At 41.6% G+C, this 16,230-nt stretch overlaps 1 protein-coding gene and 1 long non-coding RNA gene across 2 annotated transcripts in view; both read left to right on the top strand.

The window, feature by feature from the left end:
* The window catches only part of FOXO3 (forkhead box O3), a 124,410-nt gene that overhangs the window by 64,389 nt on the left and 43,791 nt on the right, over positions 1-16,230 (top strand). The gene's annotated exons all lie outside the window — the stretch shown is intronic.
* LOC116588143 lies at positions 8,978-12,925 on the top strand. The gene is made up of 3 exons (XR_004284805.1): positions 8,978-9,012; positions 11,913-12,350; positions 12,397-12,925. It is a non-coding gene; the product is annotated as an uncharacterized LOC116588143 (long non-coding RNA).

Here is a 16,230-nt window from a genome sequence, read left to right as displayed (position 1 = left end):
GACTGTATCTCTCTGGAGCCTCCAACCTTTGTAGAAAACACAGTTGCAACAAAGTATATACCAGTTTATACTGTTTGATTAAGGAGTAAAGAATTGCAGCTACTAAAATGATGTGGGAAGGAAAGAACTTCAGGTCTTGGGCTGTGGATTCATCAACTAGACTTAACAGGAGAAGTCCTCCTCTTTATGATGCTAACTGTTCTTAATGTTTCCTTTATGAACAGTTGACACAAGAGTTTTTACCTTTCAGCTAAAAAATAGAGAACCACCTGCAAATACTGTTGGCTCCCTTGGTAAATGGATTTAAAAGTAATGGAGAAATATGTTTCTTTAATAAAAAGAGGTATCAGTAAATGAATGTAGGTAGGAGTCATCATGCCACCAAGATTTGGACATCTAGATTGTATACAGATTGTGACAAAAAACATTGTAAGATAGTGTTGAGGCCACAAGAAAAGGGAATTTCTGTTCTTCCCATGAACCTGTTTAATATTTTGGGAATGTTCTGAAGGAAATTCTTTTACTTGCTTGGTGAGCAAGCAGAAGAATTTTGATCCAGATCAGATTATACATGGGGCTTCCCAAGGACTTACTTTGAACCAAAGACTCGGAATCCCATGGATGGATGATAGAATTTAGGATGTATCTCCTTTCCTTGCTCTGATGAGACATTTCTTCTGATAGACGAATGGTAAAACAACAACAACAAAAAACAGACTCTAGATTTTTACTCTAGAAAGATACTGCTCCTTGGACACGAATCCAAGGAAGTACAAGTGAGGATTAGGTTTTATAATTCTATTTCAAGATGAGAAGGGGGAAATTACCAAGCTTATCAGACCAGTTGGTTGCTCGCTTACTAAATAGTGGCCAAGAATAAAGTTATGAGTTCCAGGATGAGTGCACTTTTTAGAAAAGATCATTTGTAATTGTAGGGCATGTCCTTTATGTGGGCTTAAAAAGAATTTAGGTTGTTACTTTATCTTCACAGGAAATAATCAAAATGTAAAAAATTAAAGTTAGTATTGCACTTTGGTAAAGCTTCAGATGTATTTCATATTTCTTTAAATGAACTTTTCTCTATGCATAAAAGTAGAGGTCAAAGATATCATAAGACCATCTTCAGCTGAGTGGGGAGGAGTGCTGGTTTTTCTTACATGTATAGATTTTTTTGCAGTTACTTGACATTTTTAAAGACTCAGATTAAACAGTTAATTCACTGAACACATGCCATGTGCATATGAATAAACTTTTTAATCTGGTATTTGTTATAATTTAAGCTGGAGTACTGATAAAACTACATATAGTGAACATAACTTGTAGTTATAATTTTCTTAACAATTGTTATTTAATAGTTTCTTGTGAAAAGTTCCATTTCTCAACAGTTCCATGCTCTTTGTCAGGTTTGTGCCATGGTTAAATCATAAAATAATGGTTGAAGAACTGATTTTAGATCATTAGATAGATGATCATTTAGATCATTAGGAGGATTCCCCTCTTGGGTAGTCATAATGGTTTACTTCATTCTTTAGGGTTATTGATGACAACTAGTGAAGGTCTCTCAGTTGTTCACAGGACCACAGTTAAAGGTGCACCCATGTGTCTAGGATGAGATACTTGTCTTCACTATAGTAATTATTTGCACTTAACCAATAAATTTTAGTTCTAAGAGATAAACTGGCAGGGGGAGCCCCATGTAATAGTGAAATGAATTTCCCTAAAGACAAAGAAATTCTCATGCTGGAAGACTGGTGAGCACTGCAGACTGCGTAAGGGTCTTCTGGGGAGGCCTTCATGCCCCTGTGACGCAGCATTGGTGCAAGGAAGGATGATGCTCCTTGGAGTCAGAGGCTGGGACCCTGCCGCCCACCGTCTGTGCAACCTTGGGTGAGCCGACTGCTTTGCCAGGACCTTCTCTTTAAAGTAGAGATACCGTTGCTCTGCGCTGGGTTGTACGGGTGAGAGGCTGGAGAGGACAGACTCCTGCGTGAGCCTCCTCAGCCCCCAGTGCTTCGTGTGTTCAGGCTCTTTCCCTGCGTTCAGCCCCCTTGTGAGAGGGGCCAGAGCGTGTCTGCTTAGATTGTGTCTCAGCTCAGCTGGTGTGTTGCCTAAGAGTGGTTATCTGCATTTCCTTTCAGGTCTCCCTAGGTGCACAGCTGGTTGGAGGGGTGGGGCTGAGGGCGAGGAGAGGAAGCCGTCTGGGGCTGTTCAGTGTGAAATGCACATTTTACTGTGACCCTAGACATCCAGAAAATGCTACATTCTGTCCACACTCTTTTAAGAGTACTAATATTTTAATGTTTTGGCATTGAAAAGTAAGCATTCATTATTTGAACCTTTGATTTATGTGTACTTCCTTTATTTTCCTGTGGCACAGGATAAGGTATATCGGGGCCTGGCGAGAGTTCGAGTCGTGGTTACCAGTGTGATCTCCAGAGATGCTGGTCTTCTTTCCTGAGGTGCTCGAACTCATGGGTTGTGTTGTCAGCCCAGATACCTGTGGCACCTTGTCCTCCCAACAAGTGGTCCCTGTTTTCGGGAATAGGTGCCACTACCTTAAGGCAAGCCACATCCGTGTTCCTAGGTTACTTGATGACTTGAGCACATATATCAGAGATAAACAGATAGGTAGGCCATTGGTTTTGTTTGTTTATCTGTTTTTTGTTTTGGGGGGGTTGTTTTGTTTTGTTTTGTTTTGAGATGAAGAACAACTATATAGCCAGGGAGGGATAGATAAAATCAGTGTATAAGTTACAGTGGTTCAGGGCGCCCTGCCTTCTCAGATGTCCCCCCCCCCCAGGTGTCATTGATTTCATGGATTTTTATCTTAACCTTTACTGTTCTGCATATTTCAGAGTGAAAAGTCCTGTGAGGATAATCTTACTAATCTTTAATCTGGAATTTTATGTTCCTCCGCTGGCTATGCCAGTATTTTTACTAGGATTTTAGGTGACTTTTTGAAATCTACTATAAACTCTGCTGTCAGATGGATACTTAAAACTAGGGGTGTCTCCAAAGGTTTCACATAGGAGGTGGCATGTAAGCTGTACCTTGAATGACAGCTGTGGTTTAAGATGGGGCAGGATGGATGAGCTCCATGAGGCAAGACTGTGTGTCTCCAGTTCACCTGTATTTCCAGCTCTTAACAGAGACTCTGGCGTATGGTGGTTACTCATTAATAAATAGGTGTCCACGAAGTAAATGACGGTGTGGTGGGACTCCCCAGTAAAGGTAGATGGTGGGAAGATAGGGGACAGATCAACCAAAGATAACCTGGAGCCCGGGAGAGGCCTGGAGTGTCAGACCAGAGGCTTTGTTCTTCTGCTGTAGGCAGGGGTTGTTGGTAGATGCCCTCCTACAGGCTGACATGCTGGTTAGTGGTGGCTTCTGAGATCACGCACTTCTCGCACTCTCACTCTCTGGTGTAGCAGGAGCTGGGGCTTTGAGCTGTGTGGCCCCTGGGGGGGCGGGGTGGACGGAGCAGGACGTGGCAGTCCTGTTGCAGAGTTTGCTCCCTAGTAGTTTGGAAGTGGGAGGAGTAAAGAAGCCAGTCTTGATGTTAGACCATTTTCAATCTGTACGAGTCTGCCTTCACATGTTCCCAGAGTGGACCCCCACGGGCTGGCCATGAGACTTTGGGGACTGCTGAGGTGGAAGAGGCTGGGGGCATTGTCCCTGACAGGGAGAGCTCCCAACAGTCAGATCTTCCCTGCATTGCACCAGACTGGGTCATTTACCAATGACCCTGCCTTAGCTGGTTCACGTACTGATTGCTGAGTGGGATGTGTGAAAAGTGCTCCTTGTCCTGCAAGAGCTTGCATTCTTGTTGGAGAAATAACACCTGCAAAATGGTAAAATAAAAGCCCAGGGAGTATATTTGTGGTAAAGAGCACTAAGTGACTAAGTGCTCAGATGTCGGAGCCTTAGAGTCTAGGTTTAAATCCCTGCTGTTACTTATCAGCTGTGTGACCTTGGGCAGGTGACTTAATGACTCCCTCAGTTTGCTCATCTCTTCGGAGTATCACCTACTTCATGAGGATCAAATGAGTCAAGGTATGTGTATTTAAAATACGTATGACAGAGTTGGCACACAGTAAGTGCTGTATAATTGCTTTGGGGGTAGAGTCCCTAAGCCTCCATTTCCTCCCTGTAATAAGAGCTTCACAGGATTATGAAGGTTGGGTGAAATAATGTCTGTAAAGCACCCAGCACAGAGTCTGACAGACAGACTGCTCCATCTGTAGTAACCATTATCATTCTGAGTATTTAATAACCTGCCTCTTGGTATAAGTTTGTTTGGCTCTCCCTATGTAGAGATATGGGAAGATAGAATGTATTTTAGTCATTTATTTTTGCTTTCAGTTTCAGAATCTACTTTTTAGTACAAAATATGCATTTGTTATTGGGTTGCTCCATGCTAAGAAAAGTGACAAGATTACTTCTGTGCACTCTTTTTCCCCTCCTGCAAAAGCCCTATATGAGCCGGAAGTCACTGGTGTACATATTTAAGTCTTAACTAAGATAAAGCATGAGCTCAGTAGGAGCTTTCTAATGGCTAATCCGCAGTAAGTCATTTTCTCCATCTTTTTCTCCTACACGAGAGAACTAGTGGTGACAGGATATTTTGGTGGTCCTTTGAAGGGAATGTTACCCATCGGATTTGAGGAGATGGGGAGGAAGAGCCACGATTCACCTTGGAGCTTTGTGGCTTGCTATGTGGCTCTCCTCCAGATCCATTGGCTTCACCCAGGATGTAAGGTGGAGACAAGAGAGGGAGAGGTAGGCTTCATCAAGGCTCTAAGCAGGTTCCATGGTGCTACAAGAGCTTAAACCCATCCTCTCAGCCAGATGTAATTAGGAAGAAGTGGAACAGCACTCTACGCTGAGGAAGGATGAGGAAGGCTGAGGAAGGCTACCTCCTTCTTCCCCTGTTAGGCTCTGTGAGGAAAAGACGCAAAAGATGAAAGGAACCTTGGGTGGGTATAAAGGTTTTTGCATAGTAAGTGTTGATGGTTTTCTGATCACTGGGGATCTTCAAATTTCTGGAGTTGAGATGGAGGTATAGATGGTCCTTTTGGGTTAAGGCTGTATCATAGTTAAGGGTTTGGGCTTTAGAACCACACCTGAATTTCCATCTGCTCTGGCTGAGGACCTTGATCAAGTCCTGTAAACTTTCTGTGCCCCTGTTTCTCATAGGTAAAATCCCAATTGAGGATTGCATTGAGGTTATACATATTAAGGGCTTATTAGCATAGTTGCTAGCAAAATAAATGAACACTTATCTGTTAGTGTTTGTGGTAATAGTAGTAATCATCAGCGATTATCAGAGGTGCCAAGGAGGACAGATAGAATAGGAAACAGGCAGCATTCTCAAAGGTGAGAGATCAAAATTCCCTTATAGATTATGAACAACCCTTCTAAAACCTCTCAGTTCAGTTCTGTAGGAAAGGCAGTTAAGGTTGAGAATGAGGGTTGTATAATTTTCTGGTACCTTCTTCGTAGGGGTCTCTTAAGATCTGGGACACAGTGGAATCAAGGGGCAAGGGGAGAACTGCCAGCAGAGAGAGGTTTGGTAATTTGCAGTATCCGTTTGGAAGGAGGTCCTTTGTTATTTCTCTCCTCTTACTATCTTATGTAGGTAGCATGTTGTACTTTGGTGCCATTGAAAAGTCAAAGGATAATAATGTTGTAAGCAGTAAGCTTTTCAGAAGGGATTAGGAGGGGGTTGAACCTTTATTTAGGTAATATTTTTGCTTTATAGTAAAAGCTTCCAGAAGTTTTATTCTAGGGGTCCCTTGGTGGCTCAGTTGGTTAGGTGTCTACCTTCAGCTCAGGTCATGGTCCTAGGGTCCTGGGATGGAGCCCCATGCTGGGCTCCCTGCTTAGCAGGAAGTCTGCTTCTCCTGCTCCCTCTGCTGCTCGCCCTGCTTGTGTGTGCTCTCGCTCTCATTTGCTCTCTCTCAAATAAGTAAATAAAATTTTTTTTAAAAATTAAACAAAATCTTAAAAAGATTCTAAAAAAATTTATCCTAGAATCTTTTTAAAAAAGTTTTTAAATGACCAGTAACATTAAATAATCAGGGTATCTGCTGTTCATGTGCTTTTCTCAGGCTTTTTTATGAATAAAGTAACACTTGGGGGGCATGGGTGACTCAGTCTGTTAAGTGTCTGCCTTCAGCTCAGGTCATGATCCCAGGGTCCTAGGATCCAGCCCTGCATCGGGGCTCCCTGCTCAGTGGGGAATCTGCTTCTCCCTCTCCCCTTGCCCCCTCCCCTGATTGTGCTTTCTCTCTCTCTCAGATGAATGAATGAATGAATGAATGAATGAATGAATGAATGAATGAATGAGTAAAGTAGCACTTGTCTTTAGGCAACTTTGGATAGGAATTTAGATCACAAGCCAGGGAAAAGAGATCTTTTCATTTTTTAGTCCCTGTGGCATTGATGGTGAACCTGTGATAAAAGGATTAGAAATACAGACCAGGAGGCTGATTTAGATACATTTTGGGATCTATAGAAATTCTGCACTCCTGGCCCTGAAATAGGAAAAGCCCACCTGAAGCTTTGTGGGCAGGCCTCCTTATTACTACTTTCTAGGCCAACCTTCAAGTTGTTTAAAAAAATTTTTAATGAGACCAATTTTTTAAAACATTTTATTGGTTTGTTTTTTTTTTTTTTAGATTTTATTTATTTATTTGACAGAGATCACAAGTAGGCAGAGAGAGAGAGAGAGAGGAAGGAGGAAGCAGGCTTCCCACTGAGCAGGGAGCCTGATGCGGGGCTCAATCCCAGGACCCTGAGATCATGACCTGAGCTGAAGGCAGCGGCTTAACCCACTGAGCCACTCAGGCGCCCCATTTTATTGGTTTAAACTCTATGTTCGCCCTTTCTAAGATTTTTTTTTCCCTAGTCATAGACACAAATAGCTTCAGAAAGTGGCTTCTAGGTGTAGAACGTAGAGGGGAGGAATGGGGGTAGGTATATAAAGTTTTTTGGGATCTGGGAGCGGGAGCCATTGTCAAACAGAGAAAGGTATTAAGAAAAGAGGGGAGAGAAAAGAGCAGGTTGGAAGAGACGGGGAGGAAGGGAGCAGATTGGTGAAAATAGGTGAAAAGGAACAATCTGGAGAAGAGAAGGCACTAGGTAGGAATGGTGGAGGTGAAGTTCAAATGAAAGGGTAGAGGTGGGTGAATGTGGAAAAGAGAACATAATAGGTTTGAGAGAGACAGTACCCAAGGGATGCCTTCATGGTCATGAAGGTTTTCAAGGGAATTTGAACATTTGGGGTGTCCAGGGTGGTATTTGTAACCTGGATGAGCAAGGAAGCTCTTGGGCATTTGTGTCTAATGGGATCACCTGAACTTCTGTGCTTTGGAGTGGGGTGGAAGCAGTAGAAGGCAGCTTTGCTTGTCCTTTTATGTTAGTTTTCTTGTGACTTTGTTGGGTCAGCTAATTCTGCATTCCACCTGCTTTCTCTTAGTTAGCTAAACTCATGCATAAGTCTTGCCACTTCTCTTGAGAACTCTTTTGTGACTTGTTTTTCTCTTTAAAGACAACGAAACTTTAATAGACTTTCCCAAGTTCTGCTACCCCTTCTTCCCTTGTTTTCTTTGTATTGCCGCCAAAGGTCATCATCCTCCTTCTCAGGTAGCCATTATAAAAGGCTGTGTTTGTTAATAAATTGATTAGAATGCATAAAATAATTAGGAACTTTAGGATCATTGCTTTTCATTCAGTAAAGGTTTGGGGTTTTGTTTTTTCTGTTTTTGTTTTTAAACATATATAAGTTCCCCAGCCCTTTTATAAATTAAGACATTTTAATAGTAGCTTTCTAAAATGTATTAAATTGTCCTGCTTGAATCTCTGGAGTTTAACTTACCATTGTGGACATCAGTATTTTCTAAGTCTTCTGGTTTTGAGAAGAGAGAAGGCTGAGGTAATTAGGATTGCGGGTATATTTCCTCATCTTCATCAGACTGTGTGTTACGTGCTGGGCATGTGGCAGTGTAGTGGCGGACGAGGCAATTCCCATCCCTGTGCTCACCGTTGGAGTTGAGGTCTGTAAATTTGAACGATGATGCAGATGGGTGAAGTGGAAAGTGCCAGTTTCGTCAGGCTGCCTCCAGGTAAATAGGGTATTCCTGTCTTCAGTGATCTGGCCCACAGCTCACAGTACAGTCATTTGTACCCCTGGTCTGCAAACACCTGGCCCCTCAATCCATATGCAGTTTGGGATTTTATTTTCTTGGGCATTAGGGGAAGAAAGGCGGTAAGGAGGAGGGTACGTGGTGATTTGCGTAAAGATAGGATAGTGTTGGCCTAGGATTTTTGTACTCTCTAAATGATTGATTATTCCATAATCTTTTGAAAACACACTTTGTTCTCTTACAGAAGTCATTAAATATGGAACCTACTACTTTATATGTGATTTTCCAAGGCTTTTTTTTTTCTTCATTTTGTAAAGTAGCACTTGTCTTCAAGCACCTTTGATAAGAATTTAGATAGTAAACCCATGAAAAGTATGGTGCTTTGCCTAAAGGTACTTTCTGCTGAAACTAATATAATGTTCTATGTCAACACTCTCTTACCCTGCCTATAAGTTTCTTCTGCTTTGTCCTTAGTATTGTCCTTTGAGTTGCTCCGTGAGGCCTGCTGTCCTTGGTGTAGGAAATGTGCCAGTGGTCAGCTGAAGAGACCGTGTGTAATGACGGACACTGCTTAGAGCATTCCTATTTATTATTCATCAGACAGCATGTAAAGTGTCACACTCTTTTTTTTTTTTTTTTTTTTTTTTTATTTATTTATTTATTTTTTTTTTTTAAAGATTTTATTTATTTATTTGACAGAGAGAAATTACAAGTACACTGAGAGGCAGGCAGAGAGAGAGAGAGAGAAGGAAGCAGGCTCCCTGCTGAGCAGAGAGCCCGATGCGGGACTCGATCCCAGGACCCTGAGATCATGACCTGAGCCGAAGGCAGCGGCTTAACCCACTGAGCCACCCAGGCGCCCCAAGTGTCACACTCTTGTTAAAAAAAAAAAAACAAAACAAAACTTGGTAGAGGTAATCAGAAAAGAAAGCTTGCTTTGTTCATCTAATGAAGCAGCTGTGAAGTGAACATGTTTCATTTCTAGGTTTGAAAATAGCTGCTTACTTTTTGTATAAATAATTTTGAATTACTGCTTTTGAGCTTCAGTTTAAAAATTATGAATTTAAATAAATTATTATGAAAACAACAGATGGAGTACATTGCCAGTAGCTATCAAGATTTTGCCTCATTGGGTTAATGTATTTTTTTTTTCTTTTTTTCCTTTCTTGAGAATTTTAAAGCAAATCCTAGGTCTGCTATTTCACTTCTGCATACTTCAGGGTGCTCTGAAAAGGCATGAATAGACACAGGCATATTCTTACATACTATACTATACTTATACATAACTATACTTAGATATTTTGTTGGTGTCATCTAATGTCCAGTTTGTAATAAAAAGTTTCTCAATTGTGTAAAAATGAGTATGTGTGTGTGTATGTGTTTACAGTGTTTTTTTTTTAAAGATTTTATTTATTCATTTGACAGACAGATCACAAGTAGGCAGAGAGGCAGGCAGAAAGAGAGAGGAGGAAACAGGCTCCCTGCCGAGCAGAGAGCCCGATGGGGGGCTCGATCCCACGATCCTGGGATCATAACCTGAGCTGAAGGCAGAGGCTTTAACCCACTGAGCCACCCAGACACCTCTACAGTGTTTTTTTGATAAAATCAGAATCTTGTTAAGGTCCACCCATGGGTTGTAGATATTATGTCCTTTAATCAGGAGTAGCCCCCAGTACCCCCCCCCCACTTCTTTTGGTCATGCCTCGGCTTGTTGCTGAGGTCAGTTGTCCTGCAGAATGTCTCACATTCTGGATATATCTGTTTTCTTGTGATGCCATTGTCTATTGCCTGAATTTCCTGAAACTGGAAATTAGCTCTACAGGCTTGATTAGCTTCAGGTTTAGCCTTTTTAGTTGCATTGTGCAATGTCCTGCACATGGCTTCACACCAGGGAAAACCTCCTTAATTAAGTAGAAAAATTTTATGAGTGAACACAGAGTTTGGTTTGGACACAGTACTGGGCACTCTGGGGACTACAGAGATGAACAAAGTATAGTCCCAGCTGCCTCAACTTTTTTTGGAAGCACACAGTTACCAACAGCATGATGGAGGATAAGTGAAGTGTAGCTGGGGATCAGGAAGTCAAGAGTTAACCAGTTAGTAAATAGCTCTCATCAAGAGAGACTGCCTAAAAAAAAAGAGAGAGAGAGATTGCCTAAGGAGACTTGGAAATTTCAGCATGCAAAAAAGTTAATACAGAAAAGAAATACTCTGCAACAGTAGCTATGCTCTTTCTATAAAGTTTTGTTTTATATTAATTCTTTCTTGAGTATTTTTTTCTCTCTCCCTTTACCTATTGTGCCTATTCAAAAATTACAACGGAGTTGCAGATGCTTTTTAGTGTACCTCGGTCAGGATAAGACCTATAGACATCCCTTTAACTCCCCATATCTAGTCAGTGACACACAAAAGGTAGATGAAGTTCACCGTAAAAGAGATGCTTGAACTTGGTGACCCATCAGCGGCCTCTTGCTCTGTTTCTCCGTTTCCTCCTGCCTGGGTTATGTTAATTTAGAGCATGCAAATACTACACTGTAAGAAACTTCAGCTTTCTGTCGAACACCTTAGCATTTCTTTTCCCTCTTTTGCTTGTTTTGGAGGGATATTATGGAGGGGGTACACCATCAAAGCTAAAGCTATAAAATTGTTTATGTGGACTTGATAAAACTATCTTAAAAGCCTATGAAATAGTATCTGTTACCGTAGTATAGTCTTTACACCTGTATCTTCTCTACCTAATCCCCACCCCTCGTTAATTCTTATTTCCCCTAAGGAAGTAAAATTTCAACTAGAAGATGCCCTCTCAATTGAGAGTTCATAAATCAAGAACTTAAGCAAAAAGAAATTCCTCTGTATATTCAAAATAAAGGCTTCCTGAGGAGTCTCTTGTTTACTGATGTATTTGAACATTTAATGCAGTGCTGGATGCGCAGTGCTCAATAAATAGTGATTGAGTAAATAAAATGAGATGTTGAGGTAATAGTATTTACTCTTGTTTAGATATTGCAAGAAAGCAGTATGATCATGAAAAAAATCCGTAGCCCATCTTGGATAAGGAATTTTGGTCAAGCACTTGGGGTTGCTTCGAGGGGGGAGAGAGAGAGAGAGAGAGAGAGGGGGAGAGAGAGAGAGAGAGAGAGAGAGTGTGTGTGTGTGTGTGTGTGTGTGTGTGTGTTATGTATGTAGCACATTGGTAAATAGAAGTATTTATCTTATCTGATAACCCGATTTTTTTCCTTGAGATTTTATGTTTATAAAGAAACAGCGTTTAAGATACACAGCCTAAAAACTGCTGAGTAAAATTCTGGATTTTGTTCTTAAAAGAAAAATGACATATCTTCCTCAAGAATCAATTTTTATTATAATTGACCAAAAATGGTTAGAGACCAAGCTTTGATGCATTTACTGCTGCATAAAAGTCAAGTACTTAGGTCATTATAATTCTGCCCCTTTTTGTGCATGCAACACAAAGAATTCTTTGATATGGAGATACAACATTCTCAAGATGAAGGAAGGTCACGTGTTTTCAGGCAATAAGAGCATGATCTCTTTATCTGTTCCCTGTTGTAAGTGGCTGTGGAGAGGGGAAGCTGGACTAATGAATGGCTTTTGTCTACCTTTGTACTATTTTTTTTACTTTTCTTACACAGAAGTCAATTTGATTGTGACCCTTAAAAGGAATATTAAGTTGAAGAATAGCATAGAGCTAAGAACCAATTGCCCAGAGCATCCACAGCCAGCCTTCAGTTTGGCTCGCTTGCTCAGATTTTTATCACATATTTGCCAGTGGAGTTTTGATTGCTTCCAAACAAGTATGTGGCTTCTTTGAGTTCCACTGGGAACTGGCCCTTTTGCTAAGGAGGCAGTGTGGGTTGTTATGTGGACCCTAGAGCTGGTCCTCTGGAGTTCAATACAGGGCTTCACTTTTTAGCCACCTTGGGGAAATTATTTAACTCCTCTGTGCAGTTTTCTCATCTGTAAAATGAGTTAATAGTACAAACTGAGGCATGAAAAAAATGCCTGGCACAAATCACATGATAAACATTAGCAACTAACCATTACATCAGTGCATGTAAATGTATTTGGAGACGCAGTTCAGGGGTCGAGTATGTGAAGGAGGACAGAGTTTTTCTCTCAGTGTCAAGGAAGAGACTATCTTGGAGAGTTCAAGTATTCAGAAAGCAGACCGAGCTGGAGTTGAAGGTGGTGGGCAGTGGAAAGGTTCACAGATGACCTCCCTGCCTCAAAGCTACTGGGAAGGAAGGAGCTCATGCTTAGACTCCTTGGGCCCTAACCAAAGCTAGCATTCCTTTTTGCCTTATTGGCTCCATTTGCTTAATGATTTGAGCTGTAATTCCTAGGGTGGATGGATGTCATGTATTTGGCCCCCCTCTCTTTCCCCACCACCCAATCCCTTCGGCCTTGGCTTCTCTCTCTCTTTTTTTTTTAAAAAAAAAAAAAAAAAAGCTAGCTCCAGTAGAAAATAGACCTTTAAAAGTTTACCTATATGGGATTTGTTACAGAGTGATTAGGGGGCCAGGAGGGGGATGAGTGAGTAGGGGGTGGATATAATTTATGTATATAGATCCAAAGATTGGTCATGAGGCTGCATTATAAGTACATGGGAGTTTATTACAACCTTTTTACTTCTGCATATGTTTGAAACTTTCATAAGAAAAAATAAAAATTGAGCAAAAAAAGCAAGTTGCTTAACTGTAGTGTGATGCCATTTATTTAAAGTTTTAAACCATGCAAAGAATATATATTGTTTATGCATATATACTTATATAGTAAAAATTTTAAATTTTTATAAAAATAACTACTAACTTTTGAAAAATGCTTGCCTGTGAGGAGAGTAGAAGAGCAGTAGAATGAGCAGGGGACACATGGCATTCCTGTAATGTTTTATTTCTTTTATTTTTTCTTTATTTTTTTTTTAGATTTTATTTATTTATTTGACAGAGACACAGCGAGAGAGGGAACACAAGCAGGGGGAGTGGGAGAGGGAGAAGCAGGATTCCTGCTGAGCAGGAAGCCCAATGCGGGGGCTCCATCCCAGCACCCTGGGATCATGACCTGAGCCAAAGGCAGACGCTTAACAGCTGAGCCACCCAGGCACTTCATGTTTTATTTCTTTTTAGGAAGGTTATTTGAAGTAAATATGGCAAATATTAAGCTGTGTTAAAGTTGAACAGTGGGTACATGGATGTTACATTCTGTATAACTTGTCTCATCTATTTAAAACATACCATAATAAAATGCCGTGATCTGCATCAGGAAGTGTTTTTAGATATGTCAGGAGCCAAGCTGTAGGAGGTGGAGGGGTACCTTCCTCTTCTGTTAGAGATTCACATCCTGTCATGGCGTTTCACTTGGCATGGGTGATGAAATGGCTGGTCACTCATACAGTTGCATAATGGGAAAAAAGCCCTCATGGGTCAGGAGAGATGGTAGTAGGGAGTCAGAATTAAAGGCTGGTTAGCTATGGCAGAATTAGTGTTTTCTGGAACATGTTGACCTGTTGCCTTTATCAGAAGGTTTGGACTAAGTCATGGGGATGAGTTGGTGATAATGACTCCAGTGTTTAGAGACAACAAGGGTAAGGGAGATTTTTTTAAAAGCATAGCTTTTGTGCAAAATTTAATAACTGGTTTCCTTGATAAGACTTACCAGAAAAAAGTAATTTCTACTACTGATTGGTGGTCCATGAGGTAATCTCGTCAGCCTTCCCACACAAAGCAGGATTAGGCTGTGTCACTCCTCAGCTAGAGAGGCAAGCCCTCAGTTGGGGAAGTAAGAAGACCAATTGTTCTGAGGCCCGGCTTCATGGCCTGCTTCTAAAACGTGGCTAGTGTTTCCATGCCTCCCTATCTGAAGACTTGGAGGTTGGAGTGATTCTTGTGCCCAGGTCCATTCTGTGTGATTTAATGTATTTATAGGTGTTGGGGGTGGTGAGCATGTCCATACCACACAATAAATATTATCTTGATCTCCTGGGGAATACAGATGTAAGATTTTTGCTTCTTTGGTATTTTTATTCTCTTAGACCCCAACCAGAGATCATTGTTTCCTAGGTTTGAGAGAACTCATTTAACAGAGAGAAAACGTAAACCCCACGTGCCTTACAGGTGAAACCTGCTAATAGAACACAGGCTGTGTTGAGCCTGTGTGGAGCTAGGGAGAAGGGCTGCCATTGGAGCAGGAGACCCAAGCTTCCAGAGACCCCACTTTTGAGTATCCTAGAATCTGAGGAAGCTGGTTACTTGAAGACCAGACCAGCGCTTCATCGGGACGTGTCCTGGAAATGACCTCCTCCTTTGAGTAGGGATGGGGAGGTCTCTGAGAAGGGGTATATTCTGGATGTTTGTGAGGATGAGGATTGGAGTGAGCTCACCACTTGGGAAGGGAAGGGACCTTTGCTTTACTCCAGGTGAGAAGCCACAGGAAGCAAAGGCCATCCAGACTGGCAGCGGCTGAGCAGAGCTCACTTCATGTTCTGTATCTTTCCAGGCTTATTTGCCTTTCTTGGAAGAATTTGAAGGCTACCAGACCCAGGCAGCTTCCTCCCATGCAGTCCCACTGACTTGCCTCTACTTAAGCTCTTCTGAGGGAGCAGCCCCGTGCAGGGATCGTGCAGGGAGGAACTGGGGAGAGAGAGTGGGGGGCTTCTGGGTGCTGAGCAGGGTTCGGTTGCATTGCCTCTAGTCTCTACTGTAGTTTCCAGCTTACGGCTTCCTTTGTCATAGTCTTCCCCAAAGCTGGCAAAGAATAAAATAAATTGAGGCATTAAAAGCACACACATATATGACTGAGAGGTTATTTTTCTATTTTTTGTCTTCCTTTTTGTTTGGCTAGTTTAGCACCACTCGGAGAAAAAATTATATTTAAGCTTAATGAGTTCCATTCGAGGATGTGAATCAGTCGCTTCTTAAGATGCTGCTGGGTCCAGCGACACAGTATAGACCACAAAGTTAGAAGGCCAGAACCCAGCCTAGGAACTCGGCCGCGGGCTTTGTCCCAAAGTCCTGCATTACTTGGACCTTGTTGCAGATTTAAAGGTGTCTAAATCCAACCTTTGGTTCTCCTCCAGGATAGTGGGGGCAAAGTTGGCTGTTAACAGAATGTTGTAATTAGCCTCTGCATGCTCATGGATGTGTAAAAGTAAGATAGGTGAGTTGAGTTTGTATGGGTTTAGGGTGCATATCAGACTCTGGTAAAGATAGAGATAGTTCCTTTTCTAGAGTTGTGGTTCTTTCGGTTAGGCTTATTTCCAGTAAGAATTTCTTTAACATCTCTTTGTTTCCCCCAGTCTTTCTCTCCATGTGACAGTCAGCAGCCTGTGTCCTTTCCTCTTGTCTTGGGCTTATCTTTCCGCAATAGCTTTTTGATTGTCTTCCCCCATAGCTAATATTATCTCTATTAAAAATTTTTTCCTCACTTCTGTTGCGTGATTATAATGTCCAAGTTTTCTGACATATTTGCTAAGGTAGCCATTTATCAAAAAGAACATCCCAAAATCCTCTTGAATGTTAATAAAAATTTAATTTGTTCAGTAAATATATGTCCAGTGGCAAGCCAGGGAAATGGGACAGAAAATTATGTTTTCAAATTTGTAAAACAAATATACTTAGAAGAAAAAATGAAAACATAATATATCAAACTGTCAACAATGGTAAAGTCAGGGTAGCTGGACTATGAGTACCTTTTACCCTCTTTTCTGAATTTTCAGTAATATGATTATATGTTTTCTTACATTTAAACTCTCCCACCACCCAGCCAAACCATACAGCATTTTAGGTGTGTGGGACAGTGGAATGTAAATGAGTGTGGTATAAAGGGAGTTGTTTCCAAATGCAGACCTCAGAGACCCCGGAAATCCTCAGAGGCAGGCTGCGGGACCCCAAGGGTAATGGGGGTAGGGAAAGGAGGGCCTCTGGGTCTTCTTGCCCCAGACTTAACCAGAGCATTTCTGCTGTGATTTGTTCTGCATATCAGGGTGTGACTAAGATGGTATAGAGAAAAGAGGGAATCTTGGCATCAGAGCCAGGGAGCCTGGGCGCAGGCCCTGCCCCAGCCTTCCCCA

The sequence above is a fragment of the Mustela erminea genome, chromosome 4 (assembly GCF_009829155.1).
Source record: "Mustela erminea isolate mMusErm1 chromosome 4, mMusErm1.Pri, whole genome shotgun sequence".
NCBI classification, from domain to species: domain Eukaryota; kingdom Metazoa; phylum Chordata; class Mammalia; order Carnivora; family Mustelidae; genus Mustela; species Mustela erminea.
This window is presented reverse-complemented; position numbering and strand designations above follow the sequence as displayed.